The sequence below is a fragment of the Symphalangus syndactylus genome, chromosome 12, assembly GCF_028878055.3.
Source record: "Symphalangus syndactylus isolate Jambi chromosome 12, NHGRI_mSymSyn1-v2.1_pri, whole genome shotgun sequence".
Lineage (NCBI taxonomy): Eukaryota > Metazoa > Chordata > Mammalia > Primates > Hylobatidae > Symphalangus > Symphalangus syndactylus.
In genome coordinates this window covers 40,604,305-40,618,337 of record NC_072441.2, presented here as the reverse complement: position 1 = coordinate 40,618,337, position 14,033 = coordinate 40,604,305, and the positions used below count along the sequence as shown (strand labels likewise).

General features: G+C 43.0%; 1 long non-coding RNA gene across 1 annotated transcript in view; it reads left to right on the top strand.

Annotated features, from left to right (window-relative positions):
* The first annotated feature begins 873 nt into the window (after positions 1-873).
* Positions 874-14,033, top strand: part of LOC134733723 (uncharacterized) — a 94,260-nt gene continuing 81,100 nt past the window's right edge. The window contains exon 1 of the long non-coding RNA XR_010117348.1: positions 874-1,040. This is a non-coding gene — a long non-coding RNA (uncharacterized lncRNA). The remainder of the gene's footprint in view (positions 1,041-14,033) is intronic.

Below are 14,033 nucleotides of genomic sequence, written 5' to 3'. Positions count from 1 at the left end.
GGTGGGTAAAGTTATTATCAAGTAAGTGCCATCATGAGTACTTTTCAGGGGAGAACTATGATTTCAAAAGCACTACGTTGAAGAGGTATTGATTTTGGAAAACTATTAAATATATGGTGATGGAGCCATCACACCTGTGAGAAGCAATGAATGTGCTCAACAGAAATTGCATGTCTAGAAGGACGAGCACAGCTGGAGTCAGGGGAGGAGAAAGAGAAAGAGGAAGCCATGTTTCCAGTCACAATGCTGTTCCCTTCCCTCTGCCAGACCACAGAGCCTGTTAGGAGGCTCAGGCTGCACGTCCTATCAATGCCTACCCTTAAGGCTTAGACCCCTGCCTTCCGGACCCATCCCCATTAAGAGCATTTTGTTTGCAGAAGGATTAACTTTCAGATTTTTCCTTTTCTTTTTGGAAGTGGCAATTTCCCAATTTATTACTCCAGTTTTAACAGTTTTGCCTCTACCCATAATTGCGTGGAGACATTTTAGAGGTTTAATTCATTTTGCAACACTAAATAGTTCCCCTTTAATCGTTCATGTCAGACACCTATTCACATTTCTTAAAAATTTATAAGATGATTCTGATCTGTCAGAAAAAAAGCCTCTTTAAAATTCAGATTATTAACTTGCTGCTTGATCTCCACGTTAATGTGCTTTCCATCAGTCACTGCTGTCACAAAACTATTTGTACAAGGCTTAATATGCAGAAAGTCATTTTATAGTTTTACATGTGGGAAATGTTTCTCTACACTCCCCCAATCTTAAAAATGCTGTCTGTCAACCTCTTCTATTGTTACGCTATCCTTTATCTTTGACCTTCTTAGGCTCTTTCTTCTTAAGAGGCTGCTGACCCCTGCTGTGGGAAACCAGGCAGCAGTATATGCAGTGGTTAAGAGCATGACTTTGGAATCAGACCTGGTCTGTGCCTCAGCGTGACCTCTTCCTAGCTATGTGACCTTGAGCAAGTGAAAATCATCTGAGCTTCAGTTTCCCCAACTGCTAAATGGAGCAACAGTACTTACCTCTGAGGCAACATCAAGGTGAAGCCCCTAGCATGGCTGATACTAACTGCTTTTTAAGTTCTAGCTACACACACATACACACGCACACACACACACACACACACAGAGAGAGAGAGAATATATGTCTATTGACATAGTGGCAAAACTACTGTTTGTCCATTATTTTCAGGGAAGAATGAGTTAAGAGCCATTTCTATTACTCACAGGTACAACTGAAATAAAAGCTTAAAAGGAGATGGAGATTGGAGATGGAAGTTTATCTTAATCTATGGAACTGGAAATACACTAGCTTTATGGGTATTGAATAAAATTTTATCAAGACAAGTAAATAATATGAAATGAGTTACAAGATATGAAATAATATGAAATTTTATCAATACAAGTAAATAATATGAAATGAGTTACAAGATATCATTAGACATTGTTATGGATATGAGTGTTTGTATCCTCCCCAAATTTATATCTTAAAACCTAATCACTGGCCGAGCGCGGTGGCTCACGCCTGTAATCCCAGCACTTTGTGAGGCCAAAGTGGGTGGATCATGAGGTCAGGAGATCAAGACCATCCTGGCTAACATGGTGAGACCCCATCTCTACTAAAAATACAAAAAATTAGCTGGGCATGGTGGCACAGGCTTGTAGTCCCAGCTACTCAGGAGGCTAAGGAGGGAGAATCGCTTGAACTTGAGAGGTGGAGGTTGCAGTGAGCCAAGATCACGCCACTGCACTCCAGCCTGGGCAACAGAGCAAGACTCTGTCTTAAAAAACCAAAACAAGGCCGGGCGTGGTGGCTGATGCTTGTAATCCCAGCACTTTGGGAGGCTAAGGCAGGTGGATCAGGAGTTCAGGAGTTCAAGACCACCATGACCAACATGGGGAAACCCCGTCTCTACTAAAAAATACAAAAATTAGCCAGGTGTGGTGTCACGCGCCTGTAGTCCCAGCTACTCAGGAGGCTAAGGCAGGAGAATCTCTTGAACCTAGGAGGCAGAGGTTGCAGTGAGCCGAGATTGCACCATTGCATCCCAGTCTGGGCGACAGAGCGAGACTCTGTCTCAAAAAACAAAAGAAACAAAACAAGGCCAGGCACGGTGGCTCACGCCTGTAATCCCAGCACTTTGGGAGGCCGAGGCGGGCGGATCACGAGGTCAGGAGATCGAGACCATCCTGGCTAACATGGCGAAACCCCGCCTCTACTAAAAATATAAAAAAAAAATTTGCCGGGCGCGGTGGCTGGTGCCTGTAGTCCCAGCAACTCAGGAAGCTAAGGCAGGAGAATGGCGTGAACCTGGGAGGTGGAGCTTGCAGTGAGCCGAGATTGTGCCACTGCACTCCAGCCTGGGTGACAGAGCAAGACTCTGTCTCAAAAAAAAAAAAAAAAAGAAAACAAAACAAAAACCAAAACAAAACGAAACAAAAAAAACAAACCTAATCACCAGTGTGATAATATTAGGAGGTAGGGCTTTTGGGAGGTAATTAGGTCATGAGGGTGAAACCTTCATGAGTGGGATCAGTGCCTTTCTAAGCAGAGATGCAAGAGCTTGGCTGCCACCTACCTCCGCCATATGAGGATATGATGAGAAGGTGGCCATCTGCAAACCAGGAAGAGAGCCTCTTGATGCCAGTGACTTGATCTTAGATTTCCCAGCCTCCAGAACTGTGAGGAAAAAAAGTTTGTTGTTTAAGCCACCCAGTGTATGGTATTCTGTTATAGTAGCCTGAACTGTCTAAGACAGACATTGTAAAAATTATTTATCACGCTCTTCCACTTATAAATATTCTTAGTTAATTTCTTTTTTTTATTATTATACTTTAAGTTTTAGGGTACATGTGCACAATGTGCAGGTTTGTTACATATGTATACATGTGCCATGTTGGTGTGCTACACCCATTAACTGGTCATTAAACATTAGATATATCTCCCAATGCTATCCCTCCCCCCTCCCTCCACCCTGTAACAGGCCCTGGTGTGTGATGTTCCCCTTCCTGTGTCCATGTGTTCTCATTGTTCAGTTCTCACCTATGAGTGAGAACATGCAGTGTTTGGTTTTTTGTCCTTGCGATAGTTTGCTGAGAATGATGGTTTCCAGCTTCATCCATGTGCCTACAAAGGACATGAACTCATCATTTTTTATGGCTGCATTGTATTCCATGGTGTATATGTGCCACATTTTCTTAATCCAGTCTATCATTGTTAGACATTTGGCTTGGTTCCAAGTCTTTGCTATTGTGAATAGTGCCACAATAAACATACGTGTGCATGTGTCTTTATAGCAGCATGATTTATAATCCTTTGGGTATATACCCAGTAATGGGATGGCTGGGTCAAATGGTATTTCTAGTTCTAGATCCCTGATGAATCGCCACACTGACTTCCACAATGGTTAAACTAGTTTACAGTCCCACCAACAGTGTAAAAGTGTTCCTATTTCTCCACATCCTCTCCAGCACCTGTTGTTTCCTGACTTTTTAATGATCGCCATTCTAACTGGTGTGAGATGGTATCTCATTGTGGTTTTGATTTGCATTTCTCTGGTGGCCAGTGTTGATGAGCATTTTTTCATGTGTCTGTTGGCTGCATAAATGTCTTCTTTTGAGAAGTGTCTGTTCATATCCTTCACCCACTTGTTGATGGAGTTGTTTTTTTCTTGTAAATTTGTTTGAGTTCTTTGTAGATTTCAGATATTAGCCCTTTGTCAGATGAGTAGCTTGCAAAAATTTTCTCTGCTCACTCTGATGGTAGTTTCTTTTGCTGTGCAGAAGCTCTTTAGTTTAATTAGATCCCATTTGTCAATTTTGGCTTTTGTTGCCATTGCTTTTGGTGTTTTAGACATGAAGTCCTTGCCCATGCCTATGTCCTGAATGGTATTGCCTAGGTTTTCTTCTAGGGTTTTTATGGTTTTAGGTCCAACATTTAAGTCTTTAATCCATCTTGAATTAATTTTTGTATAAAGTGTAAGGAAGGGATCCAGTTTTAGCTTTCTACATATGGCTAGCCAGTTTTCCCAGCACCGTTTATTAAATAGGGAATCCTGTCCCCATTTCTTGTTTTTGTCAGGTTTGTCAAAGATCAATTAGGTGTAGATATGTGGCTTTATTTCTGAGGACTCTGTTCTGTTCCATTGGTCTGTATCTCTGTTTTGGTACCAGTACCATGCTGTTTTGGTTACTGTAGCCTTGTAGCATAGTTTGAAGTCAGGTAGCATGATGCCTCCAGCTTTGTTCTTTTGGCTTAGGATTGACTTGGCCATGCAGGCTCTTTTTTGGTTCCATATGAACTTTAAAGTAGTTTTTTCCAATTCTGTGAAGAAAGTCATTGGTAGCTTGATGGGTATGGCATTGAATCTATAAATTACCTTGGGCAGTATGGCCATTTTCACGATATTGATTCTTCCTACCCATGAGCATGGAATGTTCTTCCATGTGTTTGTACCCTCTTTTATTTCGTTGAGCAGAGGTTTGTAGTTCTCCCTGAAGAGGTCCTTCACATCCCTTGTAAGTTGGATTCCTAGGTATTTTATTCTCTTTAAAGCAATTGTGAATGGGAGTTCACTCATGATTTGGCTCTCTGTTTGTCTGTGATTGGTGTATAAGAATGCCTGTGATTTTTGCACATTGATTTTGTATCCTGAGACTGCTGAAGTTGCTTATCAGCTTAAGGAGATTTTGGGCTGAGACAATGGGGTTTTCTGGATATACAATCGTGTCATCTGCAAACAGGGACAGTTTGACTTCCTCTTTTCCTAATTGAATACCCTTTATTTCCTTCTCCTGCCTGATTACCCTGGCCAGAACTTCCAACACTATGTTGAATAGGAGTGGTGAGAGAGGGCATCCCTGTCTTGTGCCAGTTTTCAAAGGGAGTGCTTCAAGTTTTTGCCCATTCAGTATGATTTTGGCTGTGGGTTTGTCATAGATAGCTCTTATTATTTTGAGATATGTCCCATCAATACCTAATTTACTGAGAGTTTTTAGGATGAAGGGCTGCTGAATTTTGTCAAAGGCCTTTTCTGCATCTATTGAGATAATCATGTGGTTTTTGTCTTTGGTTCTGTTTATATGCTGGATTACATTTATTGATTTGCATATGTTGAACCAGCCTTGCATCCCAGGGATGAAGCCCACTTGATCATGGTAGATAAACTTTTTGATGTGCTGCTGGATTCGGTTTGCCAATATTTTATTGAGGATTTTTGCATTGGTGTTCATCAAGGATGTTGGTCTAAAATTCTCTTTTTTTTGTTATGTCTCTGCCAGGCTTTGATATCAGGATGATGCTGGCCTCATAAAATGTGTTAGGGAGGATTCCCTCTTTTTCTATTGGTTAGAATAGTTTCAGAAGGAATGGTCCCAGCTCCTCCTTGTACCTCTGGTAGAATTCGGCTGTGAATCCGTCTGGTCCTGGACTTTTTTTCGTTGGTAAGCTATTAATTATTGCCTCAATTTCAGAGCCTGTTACTGGTCTCTTCAGAGATTCAACTTCTTCCTCGTTTAGTCTTGGGAGGGTGTATGTGTCCAGGAATTTATCCATTTCTTCTAGATTTTCTAGTTTATTTGCAATGAAGTGTTAATAGTATTCTCTGACGTAGTTTGTATTTCTGTGGGATCGGTGTTGATATCCCCTTTATCATTTTTTATTGCGTCTGTTTGATTCTTCTCTCTTTTCTTCTTTGTTAGTCTTTCTAGCTGTCTATCAATTTTGTTGATCTTTTCAAAAAACCAGCTCCTGGATTCATTGATTTTTTGAAGGGTTTTTTGTGTCTCTATTTCCTTCCGTCCTGTCTGATCTTAGTTATTTCTTGCCTTCTGCTAGCTTTTGAATGTGTTTGCTCTTGCTTCTCTAGTTCTTTTAATTGTGATGTTAGGGTGTCAATTTTAGACCTTTCCTGCTTTCTCTTGTGGGCATTTAGTGCTATAAATTTCCCTCTATACACTGCTTGGAATGTGTCCCAGAGATTCGGGTATGTTGTGTCTTTGTTCTCATCGGTTTCAAAGAACATCTTTATTTCTGCCTTCATTTCGTTATGTACCCAGTAGTCATTCAGGAGCAGGTTGTTCAGTTTCCATGTATTTGAGTGGTTTTGAGTGAGTTTCTTAATCCTGAATTCTAGTTTGATTGCACTGTGGTCTGAGAGACAGTTTGTTATAATTTCTGTTCTTTTACATTTGCTGAGGAGTGCTTTACGTCCAACTATGTGGTCAATTTTGGAATACGTGTGGTATGGTGCTGAAAAAAATGTATATTCTGTTGATTTTGGGTGGAAAGTTTTGTAGATGTCTATTAGTTCCACTTGGTGCAGAGCTGAGTTCAATTCCTGGATATCCTTGTTAACCTTCTGTCTCGTTGATGTGTCTAATGTTGACAGTGGGGTGTTAAAATCTCCCATTATTATTGTGTGGGAATCTAAGTCTCTTAGTAGGTCTCTAAGGATTTGCTTTATGAATCTGGATGCTCCTGTATTGGGTGCATATATATTTAGGATAGTTAGCTCTTCTTGCTGAATTGATCCCTTTACCATTATGTAATGGCCTTCTTTGTCTCTTTTGATCTTTGTTGGTTTAAAGTCTGTTTTATCAGAGACTAAGATTGCAACCCCTGCCTTTTTTGTTTTCCGTTTGCTTGGTAGATCTTCCTCCATCCCTTTATTTTGAGCCTATGTGTGTCTCTGCACTTGAGATGGGTTTCCTGAATACAGCACACTGATGGGTCTTGAGTCTTTATCCAATTTGCCAGTCTGTCTTTTAATTGGAGCATTTAGCCCATTTACATTTAAGGTTAATATTGTTATGTGTGAATTTGACCCTGTCATTATGATGTTAGTTGGTTATTTTGCTCGTTAGTTGATGCAGTTTCTTTCTAGCCTTGATGGTCTTTACAGTTTGGCATGTTTTTGCAGTGGGTGGTAACGGTTGTTCCTTTCCATGTTTAGTGCTTCCTTCAGGAGCTCTTTTAGGGCAGGCCTGGTGGTGACAAAGTCTCTCATCATTTTCTTGTCTGTAAAGTATTTTATTTCTCCTTCACTTCTGAAGTTTCATTTGGCTGGATATGAAATTCTGGGTTGAAAATTCTTTTCTTTAAGAATGTTGAATATTGGCCCCCACTCTCTTCTGGCTTGTAGAGTTTCTGCCAAGAGATCAGCTGTTAGTCTGATGGGCTTCCCTTTGCGAGTAACCCAACATTTCTCTCTGGCTGCCCTTAACATTTTTTCGTTCATTGCAACTTTGGTGAATCTGACAATTATGTATCTTGGAGTTGCTCTTCTCGAGGAGTATCTTTGTGGCATTCTCTGTATTTCCTGAATTTGAATGTTGGCCTGCCTTGCTAGATTGGGGAAGTTCTCCTGGATAATATCCTGCAGAGTGTTTTCCAACTTGGTTCCATTCTCCCTGTCACTTTCAGGTACACCAATCAGACATAGATTTGCTCTTTTCACATAGTCCCATATTTCTTGGAGGCTTCATTCATTTCTTTTTATTTTATTCTTTTTTCTCTAAATTTCTCTTCTCACTTCATTTCATTCATGTGATCTTCCATCACTGATACCCTTTCTTCCAGTTGATCGAATCAGCTACTGAGGCTTGTGCATTTGTCACATTGTTCTCATGCCATGATTTTCAGTGTCATCAGGTCCTTTCAGGACTTCTCTGCATTGGTTATTCTAGTTAGCCATTCATCTAATCTTTTTTCAAGGTTTTTAACTTCTTTGCCATGGGTTCGAAATTCCTCCTTTAGCTCGGAGAAGTTTGATCGTCTGAAGCCTTCCTCTCTCAACTCGTCAAAGTCATTGTCCGTCCAGCTTTGTTCCATTGCTGGTAAGGAGCTGCATTCCTTTGAAGGAGGAGAGGTGCTCTGATTTTTAGAATTTTCAGTTTTTCTACTCTGTTTTTTCCCCATCTTTGTTGTTTTATCTACCTTTGGTCTTTGATGATGGTGACGTACAGATGGGGTTTTGGTGTGGATGTCCTTTCTGTTTATTGGTTTTCCTTCTAACAGTCAGGACCCTCAGCTGCAGGTCTGTTGGAGTTTCCTGGAGGTCCGCTCCAGACCCTGTTTGCCTGGGTATCAGCAGCGGAGGCTTCAGAACAGCAAATATTGGTGAACAGCAAATGTAGCTGCCTGATCGTTCCTCTGGAAGTTTTATCTCAGAGGAATACCTGGCTGTGTGAGGTGTCAGTCTGCCCCTACTGGGGGGTGCCTCCCAGTTAGGCTACTTGGGTTCAGGGACCCACTTGAAGAGGCAGTCTGTCTGTTCTCAGATCTCAAGCTGCATGCTGGGAGAACTACTACTCTCTTCAAAGCTGTCAGACAGGGACATTTAAGTCTGCAGAGGTTTCTGCTGCCTTTTGTTTGAGTATGCCCTGCCCCCAGAGGTGGAGTCTACAGAGGCAGGCAGGCCTCCTTGAGCTGCGGTGGGCTCCACCAAGTTTGAGCTTCCCAGCCGCTCTATTTACCTACTCAAGCCTTGGCAATGGCGGGCGCCCCTCCCCCAGCCTCGCTGTTGCTTTGTAGTTTGATCTCAGACTGCTGTGCTAGCAATGAGCGAGGCTCCGTGGGTGTAGGACCCTCCAAGCCCAGTGCTGGAGGGTAATCTCCTGGGGTGCCATTTGCTAAGATCGTCGAAAAGCGCAGTATTGGGTGGGAGTGACCCGATTTTCCAGGTGCCATCTGTCACCCCTTTCCTTGGCTAGGAAAGGGAATTCACTGACCCCTTGCACTTCCTGGGTGAGGCGATGCCTCACCCTGCTTCAGCTCACACTTGGTGTACTGCATCCACTGTCCTGCACCCACTGTCTGACAATCCCCAGTGAGATGAACCCGGTACCTCAGTTGGAAATGCAGAAATCATTCTTCTGCATTGCTCATGCTGGGAGCTGTAGACTGGAGCTGTTCCTATTTGGCCATCTTGGCTAGATTCCCCTCTACTCTTAGTTAATTTCAAATCAGATTTCAGATAGACATGGCAAACATGAAGCTAATAAGCAGTGAGCTGGTAAGGTGGTTTGTGCCTGTAATCCCAACTACTTGAAAGGCTGAGGCAGGAGGATTGCTTGAAGCCAGGAGTTGGAGACCAGCCTGGGCAACAGAGAGACTTGTTTTTTTGTTTGTTTTTACATTTTTTAATGGTTCTTTATTCATAAACCTGATGCAAGTTTACAAAATTTACCATTACATTGCCAAATAAATCTGGGATGAAAAATAAAATCCAAAAAACAAAGTATACCAAATGTGCAGCTATCAATCTGTTTGCCCTCAGGATATTAAAGAATTCAATAATGTATTCAAGATTTAGCTTTAGATTTAAGGAACTTTAATGCTTTAAAGAATTCTGCCTTGTTACTTGTTATCTGAGCAACCGGCAATCAGAACTTTATACAAATGTAACCAAGTGAACAAGAATACCAGAAATTAAAAAAATAAATAAATTAGCTGGATGTGGTGGTGTGCACATGCAATCTTAGCTATTTGGGAGGCTGAGGTGGAAGGACTGCTTGAGCCCAGGGGAGTTTGAGGTTGCAGTGAGCTATGATTGCACCACTGCACTCCAGCCTGCACCACAGAGTGTGACACCATCTCTAAAAAAAATTAAAAACTAAAAAGTACTGTTAAAAAATCAGTGACTATTACTCCAAACCTAACACATGCTGATGGTAATGTAACAAATACGAGATAATGCCTGCTGGTGTAGCAGAGAGGGGGCCCTGGAGGTTGGGTAAGGATCCTGGCTCTACACCTATTTGCTGTGGGGCCTTGGGTGAACAACTTGAACTTTCCTCATCTGTAAAGTATGGGTAGGTGTAAGTATCTCACAGAAGTGGATGTAAAAGTACCTGCCCCCAGGCCTGGTACATGGAGTGCTCAAAAATATTAGCCCCTCCCTTCCAAGAGCATACAGGTTTTGTGAAGAGAAATATTAAAAGTAATTGCAAAAACTGCATTACTTTTTTACCAACCTAATAATTAGAAAATGTAGTTCAGCTGCTAGGATGCTAAATGCAATGGAGGGCAAAGAGGGAGAAATGGGCACTTCCAGAACAGTGAGTGAAGGCTCTGGGAGGGGGTGTCAAACACAGTAAAGTGGTGGTGATGGGAACAGTATCACCAATCCCCCCCCACCCAGACACACACACACACAAAATCCAATTTTCTGCCTTAAGTGAAGGAGGGTCCTACGTTTGGGCACTAGAACTTCCTAAAGAGCATGATGCCATCCAGAACCCTGTCATTGTTTGCTTTAAGATGGAATGCTTTGGCCTGTGAATCATAAGCAGCAGACTGACTGGTGCAAAATGCCTCAGTTTCCCCTTCCAAAAAGGCAATGAGCTGATATGCTCAGGACCAAGAAGGAAGGCCCCATTTCATTGCTTTCCACACTGTGAAACGGGATGAGCCCTGCCTTCTGTTGCTCGGCGTTAGAACTAGCACCTCGTTGGTTGGGTGTGGTGGCTCACACCTGTAATCCCAGCACTTTGGGAGGCCGAAGCAGGTGGATCACGAGGTCAGGAGTTCGAGACCAGCCTGGCCGAGATGGTGAAACCCCGTCTCTACTAAAAATACAAAAATTAGCTGGGCACTTGTAATCCCAGCTACTTGGGAGGCTGAGGAAGGAGAATCACTTGAACCTGGGAGGCGGAGGTTGCAGTGAGCTGAGGTCACGCCACTGCACTCTAGCCTGGGCGACAGAGCAAGATTCCATCTCAAAAACAAACAAAAAGAACTAGCACCTCGTTCTTGTCTTCAACAGTTGTATTTCAGTTTCTAAAAAGCAAAAGATTGAGGGTGCTTCAAACAAAACACACCTCCTCTGCTGTCTCCATCAGTCTGATAACTCCCATTCTCTCCTCTTCTTGCCTGCTTTGGAATCCAAAATAAGTTCAGCTTCCAGCAACAGAGTCTCATTGGCAAATCAATAGCGGCCCTGAGGCACCGCACACAGCTGCCCCCTCTTCTGGTGAACTTTGCTTTCCCTGCACTGCACGGCACTCTGAGGCTATGCTTTTACTTTTTCTCTTCTCTCCAACTGCAGTCAAGGAAACGCTCATGGGAGGAGAAACAATTTTGAGAAGCTAACTGAGGGCCAAATTGGGCTTTTGAATCTAAGCGGTGTGCTTTAACACTCATGCCTTCTGCAAATGGCTTCTGAAGCCACAAAAGGCTTTCTTTCCCTAGATTACTCTCCGTAGCAGCTAGACATGTCTATCTGTTCTAGGGTGTCAACAAAATAAAGAACTGTGGTCGCATCTTCGCTTGTCTCCAGAGAGCAAGAAACCGAGTTAGAGGGAAAAATACTTACAGATATGCTTCTGAAAGCTCGACACTTGCCAGCTCTGACGTGTTGCAGTAGGAAGATCAGCAGCCTCAGACAGGGCCTCACGGGCCACCGCAGCGAGAAACAACTGTCCCTGCTCCCTGCAAGAACTGGGCCCAGAGCAGTGAGAGTGGGCAGGGTCATCAAGGAAGCTCATTCTATTGGGAGCTCCCAGTTTTCCCAACATCAGGGCTTCCTGGGGGCTTCTGTGCAATAAGCAGGTGGTGAAAGAGTGTGAACCCTGCCACTTGGAACCGCTTAAGGAAAGCGGGATAGCCATGCTCCAATGCAAAAAGCATCCTCATGGAGAAGAGATTAGGCTTCTTCTAAGTGAACTTGGACCTACCACTAGGGTCTAGATTCAGCTATCAATATTCTAAAAGACTGAATTGTTCAAAGAAAAGGATTATTCTAGGAGGTAGAAGCACTATAAGAGAGGCTGTACTGACCAACTTTCAAAGCCTCTGCCAATCCTGGGGTTCTATGTCCCGCTTCTCAACCACTTCCATTTTGGTTTGAACACCACACATTATTCTAGGAGCACATTCTATGTGGTTTAGCCCAGGACACCTGGGCTAAACCGATGAACTCATCTCTCTGTCTCCCTCCTCCTCTCTCTCTCTCTGACACACACACACACACACACACACACACACACACACGCAGTTATGGTGATTGATTCAGTAATTACTGGGCATATCCTTTAAAGTAAATCATAATAATTTGCTAGGAATACTGAAACAGGTGTCCTCTTTCATTTTTTTTTTTTTGAGACGGAATATTGCTCTTGTTGCCCAGGCTGGAGTGCAACGGTGCAATATCTGCTCACCGCAACCTCTACCTCCCAGGTTCAAGTGATTCTCCTGCCTCAGCCTCCCGAGTAGCTAGGATTACAGGCATGCGCCACCACGCCCAGCTAATTTTGTATTTTTAGTCGAGACAGGGTTTCTGCATGTTGGTGAGGCTGGTCTTGAACTCCCGATGTCAGGTGATCCACCCGCCTCAGCCTCCCAAAGTGCTGGGATTACAGGAGTGAGCCACCGCTCCTGGACAGTTCTCTTTCTTTTATGCTAAATAAGAGTAAGGAAGAAAAGGGTCTTGATTGCTGTTGGCAGATATTTTTGGAGGACCACTCCAAAAGCCATCTTTAGGAGGAAGGCAGACATGGGGGAAGAAAGGAAACAAGGTCCTTGGTAATGCGAAGTCAGGAATCAATCCTTACCTTAGGCTAGATCTACCTTTGGACCTTTCAGTGCAAACATCTATAAAATCTCTTGATTATCTGAATCAGTCTTAGTTGGTGTTTTTGTTATTTGCAGATAAAAGCACCTTAACCAATGTAAGGGCAATAGTGAGACATGTACATCTCAGTCCCTGACCTCAAAGAAAGAGCTTCCAATATAGCTAGGAAGATCAGACTTTTTATAGGATAAGTAGAGCAGCGCAGAAGAAGAATATAGATATTAGACATTGAGAGGTGAAGCCAGCTGGGCTTCTGGGTCAGGTGGGGACTTGGAGAACTTTTCTGTCTAGCTAAAGGATTGTAAACGCACCAGTCAGCACTCTGTGTCTAGCTAATTGGGTGGGGACTTGGAGAGATTTTCTGCCTAAAGGACTGTAAATGCACCAATCAGCACTCTGTGTCTAGCTAAAGGTTTCTAAACACACCAATCAGCGCTCTGTGTCTAGCTAATCAGGTGAGGACTTGGAGAACTTTTGTGTCTAGCTAAAGGATTGTAAATGCACCAATCAGCACTCTGTCAAAATGGACCAATCAGCTCTCTGTAAAATGGACCAATCAGCAGGATGTAGGTGGGTCCAATAAGGTTCAAATATAATATATGTATTTTTTTGAGAGGAAGTCTCGCTCTTGTCCCCCAGGCTAGAGTGCGATGGTGCGATCTAGGCTTACTGCAACCTCTGCCTCCCGGGTTCAAGCGATTCTCCTGCCTCTGCCCCCTGAGTAGCTGGGATTACAGGCGCCTGCCACCATGCCTGGCTAGTTTTTTGTATTTTTAGTAGAGATGGGGTTTTACCATGTTGTCCAGGCTGGTCTCAAATTCCTGATCTCAGGTGATCCACCTGCCTCGGCCTCCCAAGGTGCTGGCATTAGAGGCGTGAGCCACAGTGCCTGGCCATTTTTTTTTTTTTTTTTAAACCATGTTAAATCAATACTTTTGAAAGTAATTTAGGATTTAGGCCAATACTTTATAAAAGCTTCTATTTGATTATAAAAAGTTCTAAATATACCTTAAAGAAGACATAATAATGAAATATTTGACCAGTAATTTCCATTCATGTTGCAAAAAGATCATTTACCATCTTATATAGTTAATACATTTACTTCTGATGGCAAATGTACTATCAAGACCCCTCAAGTGTCTGGAAATAGAGATTTCTTTTAGAAAAGCAGCTGCCTTGTGCTCTGAGTACTTTGCAGTTGACTAATCGTGAGGAAAGGTCCTTTGATGAAGAATCAAATCTGGATATTTTATCATAGAAAAAAGAGTTCTCGGGCCGGGCGCGGTGGCTCACGCCTGTAATCCCAGCGCTCTGGGAGGCTGAGGCGGGCGGATCACGAGGTCAGGAGATCGAGACCATCCTGGCTAACACGGTGAAACCCCGTCTCTACTAAAAATACAAAAAATTAGCCGGGCAAGGTGGCAGGCGCCTGTAGTCCCAGCTACGCGGGAGGCTGAGGCAG